Source organism: Lagopus muta, chromosome Z, assembly GCF_023343835.1.
Source record: "Lagopus muta isolate bLagMut1 chromosome Z, bLagMut1 primary, whole genome shotgun sequence".
In the NCBI taxonomy this organism is placed as follows: Eukaryota; Metazoa; Chordata; class Aves; order Galliformes; family Phasianidae; genus Lagopus; species Lagopus muta.
In genome coordinates, this window is record NC_064472.1 from 56,892,502 (window position 1) to 56,912,749 (window position 20,248).

The window sequence follows — 20,248 nt, forward strand, 5'->3', positions numbered from 1 at the left end:
TCTGAACACTTTGGGAGCTTTGTGGGATGAACATTGCTTGTCCAGTTTGAATGCTGGCATGAGTCTGTAGCAGTGTTTTTGTCACAGTGATGAGGGAGAGGGTGTTAATGTGGTATATGGGCAATTATATACACATTTAAATAAATTGTATAAATATATTAACACTGAAAACTGCAAGTGTTGCCTTTCTAACTTACAGGTTTTTCTCTTGCAGGGGATTTTCCCTGCAACCTATATTCACTTGAAAAAGGCAATTTTTAATAACAGAGGGTGAGTGGTTTTCCTTCTTTTAAGAAACTGCAGTTTCTTTTCTATAAGGGAATCTAAGAAGTAGTTATTAAAATGTGTAGTGCTTTTTGTTCATTGTAGTTTGTGATTATTAAGTTCTGAAATTGAAACAATTTTCTGCAAAGCTCTCTTATAAATTCCTTGATTTTCCTGTTTTGTTTTTTTTTTTTCACACAGCAGGAAGCACTTCTGTTATTTATTCCTTTCCACTTTCCATAAAATCAGGACTTCAAAGGTGTTGCCTGATAGGCACCTATTTTAAAGAATTCTATTTGTATTTTTAATTTGTTGTTGCTCCTCAGTGGCAGAATGCGATATTCCATTCTGTTTGTTCGGGAGGCACTGGCACGTAGGCAGCAGGTGTCATTTCTGAACAGATTTTCATGCATTTATAGCTGACAAGGTAACTACGTTACTTGGGAACTTTCAACAAACGTCTAACCCCCCTATCTCAGCCCAAAGAATGACTAAGGTATGCTCTGCTGAATTATCTTTTACCTTCACTGCAGCAGAAGGGCTGACTAGGCCTAGGGTTAGTTTAGTTAATGTGAATAGCAGTGCTGATGCTGACGTGATGGCAGAGTTCTTAGTGCAGTTTCCTGTGAGGTTGACTGATACTCCTGCATGCTCACAACTGCTCTTATCTACCTTTTCTACATTAGGACAGTTGTGGGGAGATTTGGAAGAGCACCATTTCAGACGGTCACCCAAGGTGGAAGGTTAAATTGGGAAGATAAAACTAAAAGATGACATTTAGTGAAGTGCCTGCAGAAAAAGGTGTGACTTCCAATAGTCTTGCATTGTATGGTTATTCTCAAATGAGCTGAGTAAACTTTAGTAAACTTTTTAAGGACAGCAGTAGAACTGATGCTTCATAACTTTGGAGTGTAGTAAAACACATAGCTTATGTAGAGTGACTGCTCCTGATGCGCACTCTCCTTGTGGGAAAGAATAGTTTCCTCCAATTTGTCGTTACTAGTGCTTGAAGTTAATTCACTGCTTGTGAATGGCAATCAGTTCAGAATGTTTGCATTCTCAGTAGGACAATTACATTAATTTTTTAAAAGTAAGTATCTTAAGATTGGTATACCAATTGATATAGCAGAATGTAGTTGGAATGTAATGCAATTCTGACTCAGAGATTATCATCCTTTGTCATGCGTTGGTAAAAATAAATAAATCCAATTCTGCCCCTGTATTTAAGAATATATTCCAAGTACTGGTATGAACACTTGTAAAATAATAAAGCATACTGTATAATATTCTTAAGTATCGTGCTTCTGATCACAAGCATATTCTGTGGAATATCTTATCTTATCCTTTAGCACCATGTCCATGCATCCCTTAAATACCTCCAGGCATGAGAAATGCACTGCTGCTCTAGGCAGCCTATTCCAGTGCTCGACCACCTTCCCTGTGAAGAAAATATTCCTAATATCCAATCTAAACCTACCCTGGCACAATGTGGACTGTTAACTTCTTCCTCCTTACCACCAATTGTCTGTAATATCTTAGTGTAATAAGAGGAGAGAGTGTTCTGCTTCTCCTCTAATTGGTAAAGAAGACATTGGCAGTGAAGGGATGATTTCTGTTATTTTGGCTAAAGGATGTCCTATTTGGGTTTAACTGAAATTCAGTAGTAAAGAAGTCTTTTGGTTAGGGAAGGTCCATAAATGGTAGATCACCTGGGTGTTTGGTGGTACTGGATGCTCATTAGAGGGATAAAAGGGTCAGACTGGATTAGATGGAACACAAATGGAAGGACCCACTTACAGACAAAGTAATTCAACATGCTCTAATCACGAGAAGTGTTTTCACTGATCTTGGTTAGAATGATTAAATATTGAACACATAACTAGAAAATGCTTCACATAAGCAAATTCTTGGGAAAGTAATGGAGGAACAGCTGAAAGGAAACTGGAGTTGCTTGAGTGTTATGACAGACAAGTTGTTACATTTTTCTTTAAGTTGAAAGCTCAAAAAATGTCAGTGTTAGTGTTCTACAAATGACTACAAATGACTGTGCTGACACTTACTTGTTTATACCTTTTCCAGAGTACCTCTCCTACTTTTTGTCCTCTTCTTGTTTTGGCAATATGAAACAGTTGTTCCACGTGAAGATTCTGTTGTGACTGAGGTCACAACAACACTACAGGAATGGACTGTGCTCTGGAAACAGCTGTATGTGGTAAGAACATTGTGGTCTTCTCTTCTGTGTTCTTGCAGTTTTAAAATTTTGCCTTCAAATCTGAAATCTTCCTTGTTTAAATTGTGTTCTTAAGTAGATAAGAAATGTGCTTAGTAACACCAAAATGGAAGATCTCTGCAAGTTCCCTCAAAGAATTAGTACAGTCTGTATTTGTTTTGGTGTCCGGGGTTTAATACAGGAAGAACTCAAACAGAAGCCTTTCCATGTTATTGCTCCTTCCAGTATTAAAAATAGACACTCGCTTTCACTCATCTATTTCATATAATTTTCAGTTGCTGATAGACAATGTCACCTAGCTCCACTTCCATTATAACCTCACTATATTTTTTTTAATGGCCAAATCCTATGGAACAGCAAATAAGAAACCTGCATATTTGAAAACATTTTTTTCCTTTTTATTTATTGACAGTTTTTTTTTTTCTTACTAATTCTAAGCTGTAACTATTGAATTAGGACCAAGAACTGTAGGTGGTTGAAACATGAATTTCCTTTCTTTCCTTAGTTTAGAGAAATACCTCTATGTAGAACCTTATTTACACCTGAAGTGTTAGTAGTTAGATATTTGGGAAATAAAGGCAGAAAAGATGAGTCTGGTGTATCTCTAGCACAATGAGCCACATTCTTTTCTCCCTTCAAAAAGCAATCAAGTCTATTATAAAATCAGCCTCCTTTGTGTTGCTTCCACTTCTTCCGTGATGACACATGCAATATACAATCTTCTTAGTACCACTGTTATATCCAACACTCCTTGTTTTTTCCATTCCTAATACTTACCTCTCTGTTGTTGTATGTTTCTATAAGGTAGATTTTTCTTTCTCCTCAGTGTCTTATGAAGAAGGCAACAGGAGTATGGCAGTAGTATTGAAGCTGAGAAAGGAGAATTATTTTACTTAGAAATGAGTTAAACTTCCATTCTACTGATCTATTTTGTTTTGACTGTTATAGCTACATTTTGAGGAGAGGGAGTAAGAAAGGCCTAGCTATAAACTTCAATGTTTTTATCTGTGGGACTTCTTTCTATTCTAGTGCATTACACACAATGTTATTGTATTCTTAAATAACTGGGGAAAAGATTTACTGGCTTCATGTAACTTGGGAAGCAGGTATCAGCTTCAAAAAAGAAGTTGGCAGAGCTTCAAAGCGGAGGAAAAAACATTTTGCTTTTTCCCTCTGAAATCATACAAAAAATAATACAGAAATTGCCACAAAATCACTTAGGTCAGAAGGGGCCTCTTGAGGCCGTCCTGCTGGCTGCTAGCAGAGGCAGAGCAGGTTGCCCAGAATGATGTCCAGTCAGATTTTGATGCTCTTTGTGACAGAGACTCTAACATTTCTCCGGGCAAAGCTGCCGGTGTTTGACTGCCTTCACAGTAAAAAGTAAAGCTCTCTTTACTTTCTTTGTTCAACGCTTCTGATGTGGAAGTGTAGCTTTCCTGACGTGAAAGAGCAGTCTTTGCTGTTGTTAGGGAGTAAGAGAAATGTGTCCATTGGCAATCCACCCTTCTGAGGCCTGAGGAATTGTAGTGGGTGTGCACGTGGATGTGACAGTGCTAGTGTGCTGTTTGGTTAGAAGTGACAGAAGGGTCACATCGTAAAATGTGTTACGGGACTGAAGTGAAATACTTAGTATTGGGTCGGCACCAGCAGACATTTTTATTAATCCCGCATTGAAATATGAATCATGTGAGAAATCTAATTAATGTTATTCATCATGCTGATGTGCCTTGTCAGCTTAGTAGGAAAGTTCTCAACTGTAGTGAAAGTTAAAATGCTGGCTGTTAGCGCAGATGTTTTCAGTAGGTCAGTACCTATGAATGGCAACAGGCACTCTGCAGTGCAGTAGTGCTACATAATAGACAACCGCCAAACAAAACGTAGAGCATCTCTTGGCAGCTCTGAATAGTCTGAGCTGTTCATCCTGTGTTATGGCAGACTTCTTGTTTGGATTATGGTTTGGAAGATGAGTTTGTTTCAATTAAAAATTCCAAGAACCTCCTCTGGTACAACAATTGGGGTGTGTTGTAAGGTTTCTGCCTGCCTCTCAGTTAGACAACAGACTCAGGAATTGCAATGTCTGGGGAACCTGGAGCAACTAAAACTGCCTGAAAAGGGGTGCTCTGCTGATCCAAGACAAAGAGCTTAGCTGAAAGAAGCTAAGGGGAGAGGAGAAAGCTAAGAAAGGGGAGGATAAGGCAAAGCTCAGGTTGGAGAAACCACTGTAGAAAATCAAGTCATATAAAGCCTTCCTCACTTCTCTCTGACCTCAGAGCCCGTGCTCTTACCAGGAAGAAACTCTGGGGAAGCTCGAATAACTATCAGTTAGGAGCTCTGCAGTACTTCTGATTTGTAGACTATAAGATATATATATTGGAAAGATGGGCCTGAGTACCACGCAGTTTTGCAGTAGTCTTACAGTTTCTGCTGACAATGTGAAAACTAAATAATGCTGTTTTTAGAACTAGAAGCTGAGACTGTAGAGAAAAAGGCATTTATGTGCAGTGAGTTCTTAAGGGAAGGTTGTGCTTAAGAAAATTTGAATCAAGATGATGTATGGTGATGTTCTCTGTGCTTTGTAGTATCATAATCCAACTACTCAAAACATCTCTCTCTCTAAGTGCTAAGAAAGCAATATGATTTCTGAAAATACAGGAGGTTTCTCTCCATCTGGAAAGGTGTAGAGATACAAATAATACTGGTATGAATGCCAGGAGAAAATTTATTCAAGGCTTTTAGTAGTTTGTGTTGAATGCTTTTTGTAACAGTGCTGGTTATCTGGTTAAAAAACTGTATGCCCATCTAAAAGTACTTGGAGTAATCTGTAACAGATGATAGTAAATATTTAATATTTCTAGAAGAGTAAATGCTTTTTTGGTTTTGAGATAATAAAGAACATTTCTTATTTCCATTTGAATAAGTAGTCTGTGTGCAGATGTGGTGTCCTGGTACTGGAAAATAAAGAAGTGCTCCTTCTGATCTGCCTGTCTACAGGCATTACAGATGATGTTATAATCACAAAAGAACAAAAGAGTTAGGCAAAGTAGACTAAGATAATAAGGAGAATAAATGGAAGGCTTACCCGTATGTCAGGCTCACCTATAGAAAGCACCAGAAGGGATCTCCAGATGAGATCCTTCCCCACTGTAAAGGAACACAGTAAAGGAACTGTGCCTGGGACCTCTGTCCTAAGGGAGCTGGTGACTTGAACGTGCTGCAGGTTTCCAACCTGGAGGCATTATTGTAAGAATCTACTCAAAAAAATGTGGTGCCCAGTGTAATTTTCTTCCTGTGTTTTTATGGGTCACACACATCTTCACATTGCCCAGGGAGGTGGTGGAGTCACCGACCCTGGGGGTGTTCAAGGAAAGGCTGGATGTTGTGTTGAGGGACATGGTTTAGTGGGAGCTATTGGGAATGGGTGAATGGTTGGACTGGATGATCTTTTAGGTCTTTTCCAACCTTGGTGATTCTATGATTCACTGGTAGCCAGCTCTTCAATAGGTCTAGGAGGGGTGCAGCCAGGCTCCAGCCCTTCTGGCAGCACAGGTGAATTGCCTTCAGCTGTGCTCCTGTGGCTGACTCATGGCTCGCCTCAGGTGATCAATCAGAGGTTCAGGCCATCACTCAGCAGTTCAGTCGGTGTTAGTAACTACTTTGTGTCCTTAAGGTCACCATGCTGTATAACCTACTGACTTGGAATTTTCCTGTTTCCAATGCTGTGAAATTTTTGGGAAGGAGTTAACAGGAACTGAATGTTTTAACTGCATGCTGTGTAACCTGTGTTTACTGTGTTGCTTATAACATAGGTGGAGTTTCTGATGACCGTGGCAGCCGAAATGCATGTGAGCATATGGGTGTATGTTTATTGTCAAGAAGTCTGTGACACTGTTTTTCTCTTGTGTTATTCTTTAGCGTGGCACATATACTCTGTGTTGTTCTTTAAGGTTGATTTGGATAATGTAACGTTTTCCTTTCTCTGGGAAGCCTAAGAAATTTAAAGGAAGATTCTGCTTGTACCTTTTTAGTATCACAAAGGCATATAAGTTGCCAGAAATTTCCTTCTCTGATATTGCACTTCTTATGTACTGGGAGGGAAAATAAAATTGTGTTCTTATTTGTACTGCTGTGGAAAGCCAAGCTTATTCTTGTGAGTACTCCAAAGAGGCAAGACAGGGCAGAAAAAGGAAACAAAACAAAGTCTTCAGGGGAGACTTCTGGAGGCACTGAGCTGGATAGAGATGCACAATTGCATTTGTAGTGGTGACGTGCACGTGTGTAGCTGTCAGGCAGTTGCCCAGACCAGTGTGTGACTTCCATAGAGAGAAAAATAATACCAAGAAGGTGGATAACTTTCTCTTACCCCATTGGTTAGATTTGTTATTCTATACTACTTCTAAGTAAAGGATCTGCGAGTTCTTCGTCAGCTTTAGTTAATTAGGTCAAACAAGACTCTTGAGAGTTCTGAAGTCAGCTTAAGATATCCCTGCAACTCACAGATGGAGCACAGCAGCTATTCTAGCAGTAAAAAAAAAAAATTCCTCAGAGTTACAAGATGTGATGTAGGGATGATTTCTGTTGAAATAGCAGATTACAGAAGAGAGACCAAACGTAACTGCCCAATTTAGAGTTTGGTCAGATCAATAAGTGTGTATGGGAACTGCTGAGTCACGGCCTGAACCTCTGATTGATCACCTGAGGCGAGCCATGAGTCAGCCACAGGAGCACAGCTGAAGGCAATTCACCTGTGCTGCAGGAAGGGCTGGAGCCTGGCTGCACCCCTCCTAGACCTATTGAAGAGCTGGCTACCAGTGGGGAAGGATCTCTTCTGGAGATCCCTTCTTCTGGTGCTTTCTATAGGTGAGCCTGACATACGGGTAAGCCTTCCATTTATTCTCCTTATTATCTTAGTCTACTTTGCCTAACTCTTTTGTTCTTTTGTGATTATAACATCTTAATATCCACTGATTGTACATCTTGATATCCAATGATTATACACAAGGCGATTTGCTACGTCTCTGCAGAAAAGAGAGCAGGGGAAAGAATGTGGAGTAAGATTTAATCCACTGGGAATAGGTGGAATCCTTTGCCAGCTAAGTTTGAAAGACAATTCCTGTTGACTGCTTCTAAACCTTCTGAAGCTCCTATCTAATGTAAAAGTGGGCAAAAGGACGTGGTGCAGTTGGGGCTGGTCTGGGTGTTGTAAGGCTTCGCTGACTACTGCAGAGGGGCATTGGTTCAAAACTTGCATTGTAGAACAGAAGTCCTTTTTTTGTACACTGTCCTTTACAAAGTCCTTTTTTTGTTCTATCACTGGTGTAATTTTTAATCTGGTATTGATATATTTTTGAGACTTTTTAATTAGTATGGTGGCTTTTACTCAAAACTGATGAAACCATAAAAGTGATATTTAAAACAAACAAAACAACAACAAAAACACAGCACCACAAAAAAAAAAACAAAAAAACCCGAGCACAGACACATGCAGTGTCTGAATACTACTTGAGAACTGTCAGTTCTCATCTGGGAGGTTTTGACTTCATTTTAGCTCTGTAATCACTGAAAAGAGGTGTTTCTTTTGTAAATGTATCTCAGTTTCAGTTGTTTGCTGGTTTTCCTTACTTCACTCCCGTGAATGTACAGGGTGGAAACACAGTGCTGAAGATACTTCACACACACTGTTATTGGCAGGTGAGCTCCTGGAAAGGTACCATATGTGATTGCCTTTCTTCTTTCTGAGCCAGTTTTGAGGTTGCCTGCAGACAGGAAACTCCTTTAGCATGGTTGTTCAAGTGTTGTGAGAAGGATGTTTGGAAAGAGTCATAGCAACTTGACTGGTGCAGGTTGATGTTAACAGAAAACTCAGTCATCTCTAGTCCTGTGTTCTATGATTCAATAGCATTATGGAAGTGTTTTGTATTTTTCTTAGTTACAGTGAAGGATGGGTGTTCAGAAATTTGGCCGTGAGTGTAAGTGACAGCTGATGGTCTTAGAAGTGCTGTGCTGAGCATGAAAGAAGCAAAGAGTAACTATTTCCACTTTGGGTTGCATCTGCTTCTTCAGTTTGTCAGAGAGTGTGCTGAGTAAAATATCTAATTGCTTAGCAATCCTAATCAAAGGCTTTTAGCTGATTTGCCATTTGAGTACTGGAAAATATTTGAACATTTTCTCAATTGAGTTGTGAAAGGTATGTGCAGAATGATTTGGAGCACGATGAGCAGTTCAGAGTGTGCAGGGTGGATAACTGCATAATTTGGTATGTTTGGTCCATGGAAGGTGAAGCTGGAGATGAAGTGTCATGGAGTGTTTTGTGTCACTCTACTTAATATCTTAGACATTTTTGTACCTTAAATCGTAGAGGTTTGTGCAGCTTAAGAGCTCTGGAACCAACTTTTGGAAAGTTGTGTGAAGTCCTCCTCATGCTTTGTTCAACTGAGAATTGCATTTACTTCACTATGTGTAGTTTTTGTTAAATACCTTTAGTGAATGTCATGAGTTCTGCAGTTCCTCTTTGGTGGAACAGGCCTCGGGTCTGCATTTATTAATTATTAGGTCACTGCCATAAAATGCAGTCAATTTCAATACGTCTCTTCTCTAGCATCAACTTGCTGAAGTTCCATTGAAATGCTTCGTATTTTGAGTTTACAAAGGATTCCTGTAATTACTCTTTTGATTCTCTACTTTTAAGAAAATTAGTTCTGTTGGTTCCTTAGATTGATTTGTTGAAGTCTGAGAGCTCTGACGGATTGAAGTAGTCCCATATTTTGAGGAAAATAAAATTAGTTTGTAAGCAGGCCTTACATCATTAATATTTGAAAAGCTACAGTAATAGGATTGAAATGTACTTGCCTTTGAAGAGCACAGAATTTATGGTTTAAGTTTGATTTAAGGGACAGTATAGCAAGCAGCAGTACATGTAGCATGTATCACTTCTCATTTATGTCTGCATATAGATTCACATATTTATTAAGAAACCAAACATCACGGGGTATATAACAAAAGGTTGACTATGAAAACAGAACTCACAAAAACTCTTTATCCCATCATATGAGAGGAATACATGCTTTGAGTTGCCATGGAGATGGACAGATTTCAATAGACTTTTAAAATACAGTTAGATGCAAGTTACTGTCTGGTGTCTGTCCTTGACAAGTCTTACAGTGACAAACTGTGCATGGTGTTTTTATAATTTCTTTCTTTCTTTGTAAAAGAAGCATTGTTTAGTCATTAAGGTAGGCTATCATAACATGCTCTTTTATTTTGCAAAATAGAATAGCTGCCTTTCCTAATGCTGAAATTCATAGCGAATTGCTTTTTTTTTTTTTTCTTTTTTAATAAGAGAAAAATGGTTTGCAATTATGCTCTTCTTTTTCTTCACTACAGTTTTCACTGTTGTAAATTGGTCCTGGTATACTAAGTCAAAAATACAAACCTTTCTACTGTTTGATTTTATAGATTGTTCGTGTTACCAAACAAGTTTGGGAATTCTTTCTTCTTTCTGCAGGGCAGTTAGCTTCTAAAGTCTGTTCTAAATCATCTCCATAAATGAATTGCAGGTGCCAAAGAACAACAAAAAAAAAACCAATATAAATGTTACTCTTAAATACTTGAGTAGAAGTTAATCCAGTGTAAAAAAAAAAAAAAAATCTTCGTGATCTGTCTTTAAGATGGGATCTATTTGACATTAAGCTTTATTTGATAGAGGAAAGAGAGCGAAGTTTCAGTTGAAATTATCAAGTCAATCATATGTCCTGTATTTGTGACCAATGACTTGTTTAATCGGGTGGATACAACTCATCGGCATCACGGAGGTGCTTGCCGTATGCCAGTGCCTCAGCACTTCTTCCTCAGTCTAAAGGCCTTCACCTACAATATAATTGAGAAGACACTGATGTCTTTTATTCTTCTGATGATGTTCGATAAGGCAAGCAGACCGCGTAGGACTTCATACATCACTAAAATGTTCTCAAGAAAAGACATGAGGAAAGCACGTGTGTTACTGGAGGAAAGCATACAAGCTGCCATTGTGAGCAACTGAAAGAACACTGATAAATTATAACTTGTTAGTCTTACGAGGCACACACAAACTCAGTAATGCTAAACATTATGTATGAAATATGGTTCTTGTAAATAACCAAATCATTACAGGTACAGAGCAGTTGAACTGTGTTTAAGCTTCTCACTTTGCATTACTGAAGGTTTTAGTAGCTGTTTTCTTAGGGCTGTTAAGAATCATCACTAATTTCAGTGTCGTGCTTTATGGCCCCAGAAGAGGACTGTTGTATGTTTTGGTGCTGAACAGGGGCTCTCATGTTTTCATCCACTCCTTGCTTTGCAGGCATGTTACAATAGAGCTTGTTTTCACCACTCCTTTACTACCAATATCAACTGGCATATTTCTGTTCATCCTTGTGTCTGGGCTGGGTACGTGCTGCTCAGTACATGGAGATAACTGATCCTGATGTCAGCAAATATGAAATGTTCCGCGTTTGTCCATCACAAATGTGTGTTTTGAAAACATCAGACTGTGTAGAAGAGTACTGCAGTATATGCCACGTGTCTTGGAAAGGAAGTAAGGATAGTGTGGTCGGATCTAAAGTACAGCATGTCTGGGTTTTTTTGAACTTTGATTAAAGCATGTCCTGACAGTTGACACTACCCACTTCTGATCCTGTGATGGAAACTGTGGTATATATACTTCAGCAAGTATTTCCCTCTGAACTGAGGGAAGAGTCCTCAAATGTTCTTTCCTTTCTTTGGAAGAAGGTTGTGCTGTCCAGGGGAGCTCAGAGTAGAATGGTAAAGGCTTTATGTCTTCTCAAACTAAATCCCACTCAAAAAGAATGTTCTATGTTAGAAAGCTGTAATGACTTGATACATCTTAGGAATATATCTGCACCATTGAAATTGGCAACTTAATAATTTGTTTTGCAGAATGTGGCAAGAATGTCTACTGTGATGCTACATCACATTCTCCACCACTGCCTGAGACGTTCTTGTCCTGATACTCAGCGTGTGTCTATGATTTCTCTGTGAGAGACCTAACAGTAGATACCTGTAATGGAGGAAAAAAAAAACAAACTGGCAAATAAAATGAGCCATAATTACTTAGTACCACAAAGCAGTAAAATTATTTATCTGAGGAAAGCTGCAGGAAAGAGGAACTGACAAATTGCTGTGACTGTGGAAGGCCTTAGAAAAGCTTCCCCAGAGTAATTGTCTTGGGCTGGACTTTGCATAGTATGTTAACGTGGAGTGGGAAGGACTTGAGAAGACCTCTTGCCAGTGATTGAGAAGAAAAAAAGTAAGAGTTATGATGTGTAGCTCAGTGAGTTTTAAATATAGATAATAACGTTTTGATGTGGAAATAGTTACTGGTTAGCACTTTGTATTATGCATCTGCTGTGGCGAAAGCAATGTGATTCTTATTTTACCATACCATGAAAAACATAGAAAGAAGTTCTAATGAGATTAAGCTCTGTTTTGGGAAAGAAACTAGAAAGCAGAAACAAAACACTCTGCTTTAAGTTTTAAGTGATGTGTATAGGTCTGCTTCAGAAGGTGAAGTCTCTTTTCTATGTGCCTCGGGAAATAGTGCATTTAGAGGAAAATGAAGCAGAGCTTCCATTTGGTGATTCAAAATGAAAAGGACAAATTGACTTTTCTTAGCTGGTTATTACATTGGGGAGTTTCTCACCTGAACTCTAAGATTAACTGAAGAGAAAGTCAATTCGCTTTTTTATCAGCTGAATTTTCTGTCTTTGGTACAGTAGGTAATCCATGCTAGCAAGGAGGTTGTGGGTTTGGGTTCTGCAGAAACTGAACTTAAAAAGATCACCCAGTAAGCAAACATGATGGTATTTCCACATCAGTGAAATGCACACCCACAGCAGTAGCCTTGTTCTGATCATTAACTCAAATTACTCTAATTGGTGTGAAAAATACATGGGTCTCTGAAGTCTACTGCACACTGACTGGAGGCCACTGCTGTTTGCATTTCCCAGTTGTAGCTATTATGACATGGAGCAGGGAACTGACAGGAAGGAAGGGGCAAGTGTTCTGGTAACAATAGAAACAGGAAAGGTATAGCATGAGGTGTGCTATCTTAGTGTGATTTCTTGTTCTCAAGTGTTTTGAATGATTGACGGACTCTCTAGGAAATTTCTTATGTGAATCCACATATAGCCAGATCTGTATCCTTTCTATCTCAAGTGAACTTGGTGGGAAATTTGCCCCGTTCAGGGTATGTAGATCATTTTCTAGTTCCACGTAAAGATTCCTTACATTAACCCTGCAGAGGGGAACTTTCTCTTTCATTCGGACATTCAAGGATTCCTGTTATAAACCAAAGAAGAGAAAACTACTTGTGCATTTTTAATGTTAGTTTCTGCAATGGAGATCAGAAGAATATTGTTGCTTTGGATTTATTTTCATCTGTTTTGTTCTGTGCCAGTCCAGATGAAAGTGCTGCAGTATTTACAGCCCTTTGCTCCGTCCAGGTGCTGTTGCAGTGCTGTGAAATACCATTTTGAAGGTTCTGTTTCGTGCAGCCTGCATATACATGGTCCCCTCTTTGTGTGAAGGTATCATGGCACATGTTTTGCTTTTCTTTGGACGCTGTCTCTACCTAAGCAAACCCTTCTCACAGAGGACAGTCCAGCTGCAAAGCCTTGGCACGTAAACTCAATCCATTGTGTCAGGCAACAGTTGAGACAGAGGACAGAGAGAAACCCATGGGCCCTGGTGATGAGGTTTGCAGCCCGGTGTGGAGAGAGCTGGCTGGAGCCATGCTGGAGAATGGTTTCTTGCTCAGGAGAGAGCAGTGCATAGCTGCGTCTACCTGCTCCTGAGGAACCCTTGCAGCACAGTTACCCATTGGCTCCTCCTAGAGAAGCTGTTGGAGTTTGGACTGGAGCAGCAGGCAGTGGGATGCTCTGAGAACTGCCTGGACGGTCACACCTAGCAGGTGGTGAGAACAGGAGACCGAGCCACCCATTGCCATGGATTGTTGGAGCACAACAGATACAAAAAAGCTTCAGGCCAAGGCTGCTGACTGTTGGGTGCTGTCCTGCTAAGCCTGAAGGATGTGTGATTTGGTGCTCCATGCTAAAAGAAAGGCAGGAAAGTCCTGCCTCAACTGGGAGCCTCCAGCAAAACATCTGAGGCTGGATGAAATTGTGAGGCTGAGACGCAAGGATAAAGTAAGCCAAGAAAATGGCAGAGGTGTTTGGCAGCCTCCAGCCAGATGTCCTGGGCTGGATGAAATGCTGAGGCTGAGGAGGAATAGAAAACTAAGCCCAGAAGATGACAGCCTTCTTTTGCAACCTCCCGCAAAATGTCCAAGGCTGAACTGAAGAACAAGGCTCATGAGGAAGAGAGAATGAAACCTGGGAAGGCAGGACCTCCCTTTGCAATCTTCTGCTAAGTGCCAAAAGATTGAGATGGACCTCATTCCAGCATCCTCCAAAGGAAAACTTCCAGCTGAGAACAGGTGGCAGTTATTGAGGAGTAACTGATTAGGGGAAAATACTTCTACAGAGAGAGGATATATATTTGAACTTAATAGAAGTTGATAAAACTTTATGTATTCTATTTCAGCTGAAGTTCTGTGATCTCATGTTGATGGGAGAATTCATCTTGTGAACAGGCATATGAAGCCAATTTGCAAAAGTAACTGAGGCATTTTGTGTCTAATACTGAGCCTAACACAGACAGGTACTGGCAGTGTAATCTATCAGTCACTGTCATCTGGAGCACGTGAAGCCTGTGGCAGCTGCAAGAACAGTAACGCAGGCTATTGTCCTTCTGACCACCCCAGGTATTTCTGAAGCCTATTAATGGCATTTTTAGGTCTTGCCAACCCCAGATGGTGGCAATATAAACCTGACTATTCAAAATGACACTGGGTCAGTAGGCAGAGCTTTCTACCCACGTTTTCAGATTCCGTTTTTGGCAAAAAAAAAAAAAAAAAAAAAAAAACACCCAATATTTGAAATGGTACAAATGAATCATGAAATGGCCTGGGTTGAAAAGGATCACAGTAATCTCCTCATTCCAACCCCCTGCTATGTCACCATCCTGATAAACAGCTGTTCCCCTTCCTGTTTCTATGCTCCCTTCAAGTATTGGAATGCCACAATGAAGTCTCCCCACAGCCTTCTCTTCTCCAAGCTAAACAAGCCCAGCTCCCTCAACCTTTCCTCATAGGAGAGATGCTCCAGCTCTCCCTCCACATCCTTCCTGCACTGGTGGCCCCGTGCCTGGACACAGTACTGCATATAAGATCTATGAGATATATAAGGCCCTGTAAGATCTGAGTAGAGGGGGACAATCATGTCCCTCTCCCTGCTGGACACCCATTTTTTAATGCAGCCCAGAACACAGTTGGCCTTCTGGGCTGCAGGCAGGCACTGCTGGCTCATGTCCAGCTTCTCATCTGCCAGGACCCCCAAGTCCTCCTCTGCAGCACTGCTCTCAAGGAGATCTTCGCCCAGTTTCTGTAAGTAGCTGGATTGCCCCGACCCAAGTGCAGCACCTTGCATTTGTAATGATTCTGTGATTCTACGATCCTGTAAAAAGTAAGTCTTGGACAGGAAGTTTTGTGGCACTGGGCTGCAGGAGAGTCAGAAAATCATCTTTTTTTAATGCTGTAGGGCAAACATTTCCAGTGCTCAGTCAAGAAGCTGCATGAAGCCCAGACAGCCCATCCCGCAGTCGCCTCCTGCCCCACACCATCATGGTGTCAGCAGTGAGTGGCCCAACCCGGCCCAGGCATGCACCCATCACTTGCAACAGCTGAGCGTCAGCGTGTGTGATCAGCACTGTCTGGGCTCCCCAGGACACGGGGAGGGCACAGTGCAATGCTGACTCAAGCGATGGCAAATAACTGTGCATTTTGATGCAGTGCCTAAACACAGTCCTGTGAACAGTGAAAAACATGTAGCTGTGCTTTCCATTTTGATAAAGGGATTTGAGAATAAGTTTCAGGATTGCAAAAAAATCACTAAATTTGTGGTGTATTTGCAACTCCATTTTCAGTAGATAGTAGATTAAAAAAATAATATTGTTCCCACTGTCTTTCTAAAGAGATCTTTAGCAAAAAATTAATATGTATAGGCATGTGTGAGCACCAGTATTGTCCTTGTTCAAAATGGCTTTGAAAGAAGTCATTTGAGATGACAAATTTAAAAGTTGGTGTGCGTGATATGACAGGGCTCAGGCAAATGACATAACCAAGTGAGGCAAAGCGCATTCAAAATTACTGAAAGGATTTACTACAGCATGTAATGGAGCTGTCAAGCAGACTAGGTCTCTCATTTGGTTGTTCCTGTTGGCTCACTGCACTAAGTATGACACGGCTGTGCTTTCTCAAAGGTGACAGGCTGTTGCATCCTGACTGCACTGGATTCTGTGATAAAAGTCCTTCATGCAAGGCAATGAATAGCTGAACAGGATACAGAAAATCTGAATCTTGCTTACCTTGAAAAACTGTCTTACAGGGATGTGACGGCTCAAATGATCCCAGAAGCCTAAGGAAATCTGTAGCAGCAAGATGGTGGAGAAGAGTCTTGGTTCAAGTATGGAGTCGGTCCCTTTCCAGCTGATGAGCGCTGTAGGGAAGGCTCAGACCATGCTGTGGAGAATGTGAGCTCTTCAGTTACCGAGCACCATTCATGGCAGTGCTTCTCCTCAAGACCATCCGTGACTTAAAAACTTACCAAGGCTGCAGAAGCAGTGGGCATGAAAAAGCAGAGGATCAGGCCAGACTTCAGCTGTAAATGTGATCAAGTGAGTAGCAGTACCCAAAGAAAAGAGCTACATCAGGTAAGCTATTCAGATATGCTTCTGGTTGGTTTGGCAGAGCTCAAGGCCTGAGTGGCACCTTCTGGAGCCTTTTCCATCAGGATTATTTAAGTGCATGGAAGCAGTGAGAGCTCTTGTCACAATGCTGTTTTTCACTGGCAACAGTTCTAGCCACGGTGTGTACTTTCCTACGCTGTGAAGCAGTTGGATACCAAGGGAATAGGCATAGTTTAAATGCCAAGAGAGATTACAGCAAAACAGTTTGGAAGGGGCTGGACCACGGTCAGGCAAAGCAGTGCTGGGGGTCTGCTGGTTCTCTCCACGCCAGTTGGTGCTGCAGAGGAATTGTTGTACTTGACCATTTCAGTGGTCTTGCACACCAGTGTGCAGGTGGTGCTTGCTGGGACAGAGCATCTCCACCGCATTACACTGGGGAGAGCCCCTTCCCCATGATCCAGCACACAGTGGAGCACTCTGCCTTGCCCCTCACAGTCCACACGGCAGCGGATGCTGGGGGCCAGGCAGTCCCTTAATTTTTCAGTCCATTAAGTGTTCATGCTCTCTTCCCATCTTGCTGTTGTTCATAAACATGACAGATAATAATCAGAAAACAAAAGCATCTGAGTTCTCTCTTCTGGCAAAGCAGCACATTCGCAACCAACATCAAAGGTGGGCTTTGGTAATCATTAGCGCAATGCCACGTTTCAACGTGATCAAAGCAACCAGTGCCCAGTCACAATAAAGAAGATGGAGCTCTGATTCAGACGCTACGTGAAAGGCAACGAGAAAGAGAGCTGGGGAGAGGGTGAGAGAGAGCATGTTAAATATAGGGGGGCATACAGCTGAGATATCCTTTTACATCAGAACTGATTTTCATTTCAAACCCAATTACACCTCGGAGCTGTTCAGCCCAACTTTGTTGTCATCTTTAGCTTTCAGTTGACATTGCAGATTGTGGAATAGAAAAAGCTACCACAAAGCATGTCTCAGTTGAAACTCAGGAATCCTGACGTTTGTGACTGCAGATGGGTAATTTGTTGAGAGCTGGGATACACGCTCCAGCCTGATTGGTGCTGCCTACCAGACTGACTCAGTTGTGGGTGAGGGACTCTAGCTATCACCTAATCAATAACAGGAGCCATTTTGCTTGCTCCAGTATAGGGTAGAAAGCTCTGAACGTGGGGATGCTTGACTCAGTGCAGCTGTGTGCCGTTAGCCAGAAAAATTAATGTGGTGGGAGGCATGCATAGTGGTGTCATTCTTCAGGCCACCGAAAAGGACTGATAATTTTTTATTCTCCCTGACCTCCACAGCTCAGGCTTCAAAACTACCCAAGGGAAACCTTAGAATCATAGAGTGGCTCAGGTTGGAAAGGACCTTAATATTGCCTGATTCTAATCCTCCTGCCATGGACAGGCACATCTTCCAAAAACATTAAATATCAGGAAGCAGGACACTGAGATGAAATAGAGATGATTTGTTTTCCTTTCCAAGGATAGTGGCTGTGATGGATGAAGCTGCCCAGAGCCCTATGCAGTGTGGCCTTCAACTCATCCTGGGATGGGGCATCCACAGCTTCTCTAAGTTGCCTGTGCCATTGCCTCACCATGCTCTGAGTAAAGAATTTCTTTCTAAAATCTAATCTCTTCCAGTTTAAATCCATTTGCTCTTGTCCTATCAATATCAAACTGTGAAAACGTCAGTCACCCTCCTGTTCATAAGCTCCCTTTAAGCACTGGGAGGCTGCAACGAGGTCTCCCCAAAGCCTTCTCTTCTCCCTGTCTGTACACATATCTGGGATTGCCTCGACAGAGTTGCAGCACACATGGAGTCTCACTGGGTTCAAGTTTGCTCCAGTCCCTTTGGGTAGCATTCCTTCTTTCTGTTCTGTCATCAGCTCCACACAGCTTGGTATCATCCACAAACTTGCTGAGTGCACTCAATCCCACCGTCTGTGTCACTGATGAAGATGTTGAAGGCTACCAGTCCCATGGCGGAACCGTGGGGGCCACCATCCACATCCACCTTCTTCTGGACATTGAGAGACTGACCACACCCTCTGTGGGGGTCAGACACCCATCACCCATGTCTTAAAATACTTCAGACATAAAGAATCTTCTGCGTGCTGGGAATGCCATCCCAGTGACTGGCTGCTGCAGTTGTGTAATCACGCTCTCTGCTCTGCATTCAGATTCAAGGATACTTGAATTCAAGCAAGTTTGCTGAAGTCACCACGCTGAGTGGTGCAGTGGACACAATAGAACGGAGGGCACTGAGAGGGGCCTTGACAGGCTTGAGAAGTGGGCACCTGAGAACTTAATGAGTTTCACCAAGGCCAAGTGCAAGGTGTTGCATTTGGGTTGAGGCATTCCCAGGTATGTGTGAGGCTGAGGGAGCTGGGATTGCTCAGTCTGGAGAAAAGGTGGCTCTGGAAAGACGTCATTGATGCCTTCCAGTACTTGAAGGGAACTTACATGCGGGAAGGGGACCACATTTTTTTGTGGTCTGATACTGATAGGACAAGTGGGAACAGTTTTAAACCAAAAGAGGGGAGATTTAGGTTAGATATTTAGAGGAAATTCTTTACCCAGAGAATGGTGAGGCCCTGGCACAGCTGCCCAGAGAAGTAGTGGATGCCCCATCCCCAGAGGCACTCAAGGCAGGGTTGAATGGGGCCCTGGGCAGCCTCATCTCGCAGGTGGCAGCCCTTCCCATAGCAGTGGGTTGGAAGCAGGTAATCTGAAGGCCCCTTCCAACCCAAGCCGTTCTATGTTTGTATGATTCAGTGATACTGATTCAGGGCAAGATGGACAGAGAGCTATCAGAGTTTGCATTTTGGAGCTTGGGAGTTCGGGGTTGCTGGTAGTGGATTTTGTTTCTTTTGTTTTAATTGTTTGTTTTGTTTCTTTTTTTTTTTTTTTTAATTAACCTAGATTTCTGAAAGTCTACTCCCCAGATCGTAGTCTAGAACTGCAGCTGAATCAGTCTGTCTTCTCTTCTGTAAGTGAAAGTACCTGAGTTTCCTAAGTCTTTCTCTGGAGGACAGATTTTCTACACTGACTTGTGAAAAGGATGTTATAGAGCGTGTGTTAGAAGGAGAAAACAAGCAGAAGATCAGACTTAGTAAACAGGAACACATTGTCAGGGCATGAAAGTTTTGCAGAATCAGCAAAGCCTCAAGGAATACTGGCATGTTGTGTAGACAGTTGTCTTGGTTTCAGCTGGGACAGAGTTGATTTTTCCTTCATAGTGGCTGGTATGATGCTGCTTTGACTTTAGGGGAAAAATGATGTTGATAACACACCAACATTTTAGTTGAGCAGTGCTGTACAGTGCCAAGGACATTTCAGTGACATTTCAGTGTCTCAGCTTCTTGTACTGCCCTGCTAGCAAGGGAACTGAGGGCACAAGGAGCTGGGAGGGGACAGAACCAGGACAGCTGACCCAAACCGGCCAAAGAAGTATTCCATACAGAAAGGCATCATGCAAATAAAAGCTAGAAAAGCAGCAGAGATTTGGCAGGGCGGGCAACCCTTCCTTGGGGTTGGGCATTGGTTGACGGACAATGAGCAACTGCTTGTGCATCTCTTGGATGTAGATACATACATGCATATATATATATATATATATATATATATATATATATATATATATAAAATTATCATTACTGTTATTTCTCACTCTTCCTTTTACGTATTTATAACTAGTTGTAATCTCAACCCAAGTGTTCTACTTCTTTTTTTTCCAATTCTCTCCCCAGTCTCTACTGGGAGGTAGAGAGGAGTGAATGAACGACTGTGGTGCTTGAGCTGCCTGCTGGGTTAAACCACAACAGCAGCAATATAAACATGAGTTTGTCAGCTGCTAAGAGAAAGAGAAATGGAAGTTGCTGTTTGAATTGTGTGTTGGAAAAAGGTGTCATGGGAAGTCACAGAGGATAAAGAGCAATGAATT

The 20,248-nt window shown here is 41.6% G+C and overlaps 1 long non-coding RNA gene across 1 annotated transcript in view; it reads left to right on the forward strand.

Annotated features, from left to right (window-relative positions):
* The window catches only part of LOC125686700 (uncharacterized), a 67,660-nt gene that overhangs the window by 27,104 nt on the left and 20,308 nt on the right, over positions 1–20,248 (forward strand). Inside the window, exons 3-6 of the long non-coding RNA XR_007373870.1 lie at positions 215–270; positions 951–1,065; positions 2,344–2,476; positions 15,991–16,315. This is a non-coding gene — a long non-coding RNA (uncharacterized LOC125686700). The remainder of the gene's footprint in view (positions 1–214; positions 271–950; positions 1,066–2,343; positions 2,477–15,990; positions 16,316–20,248) is intronic.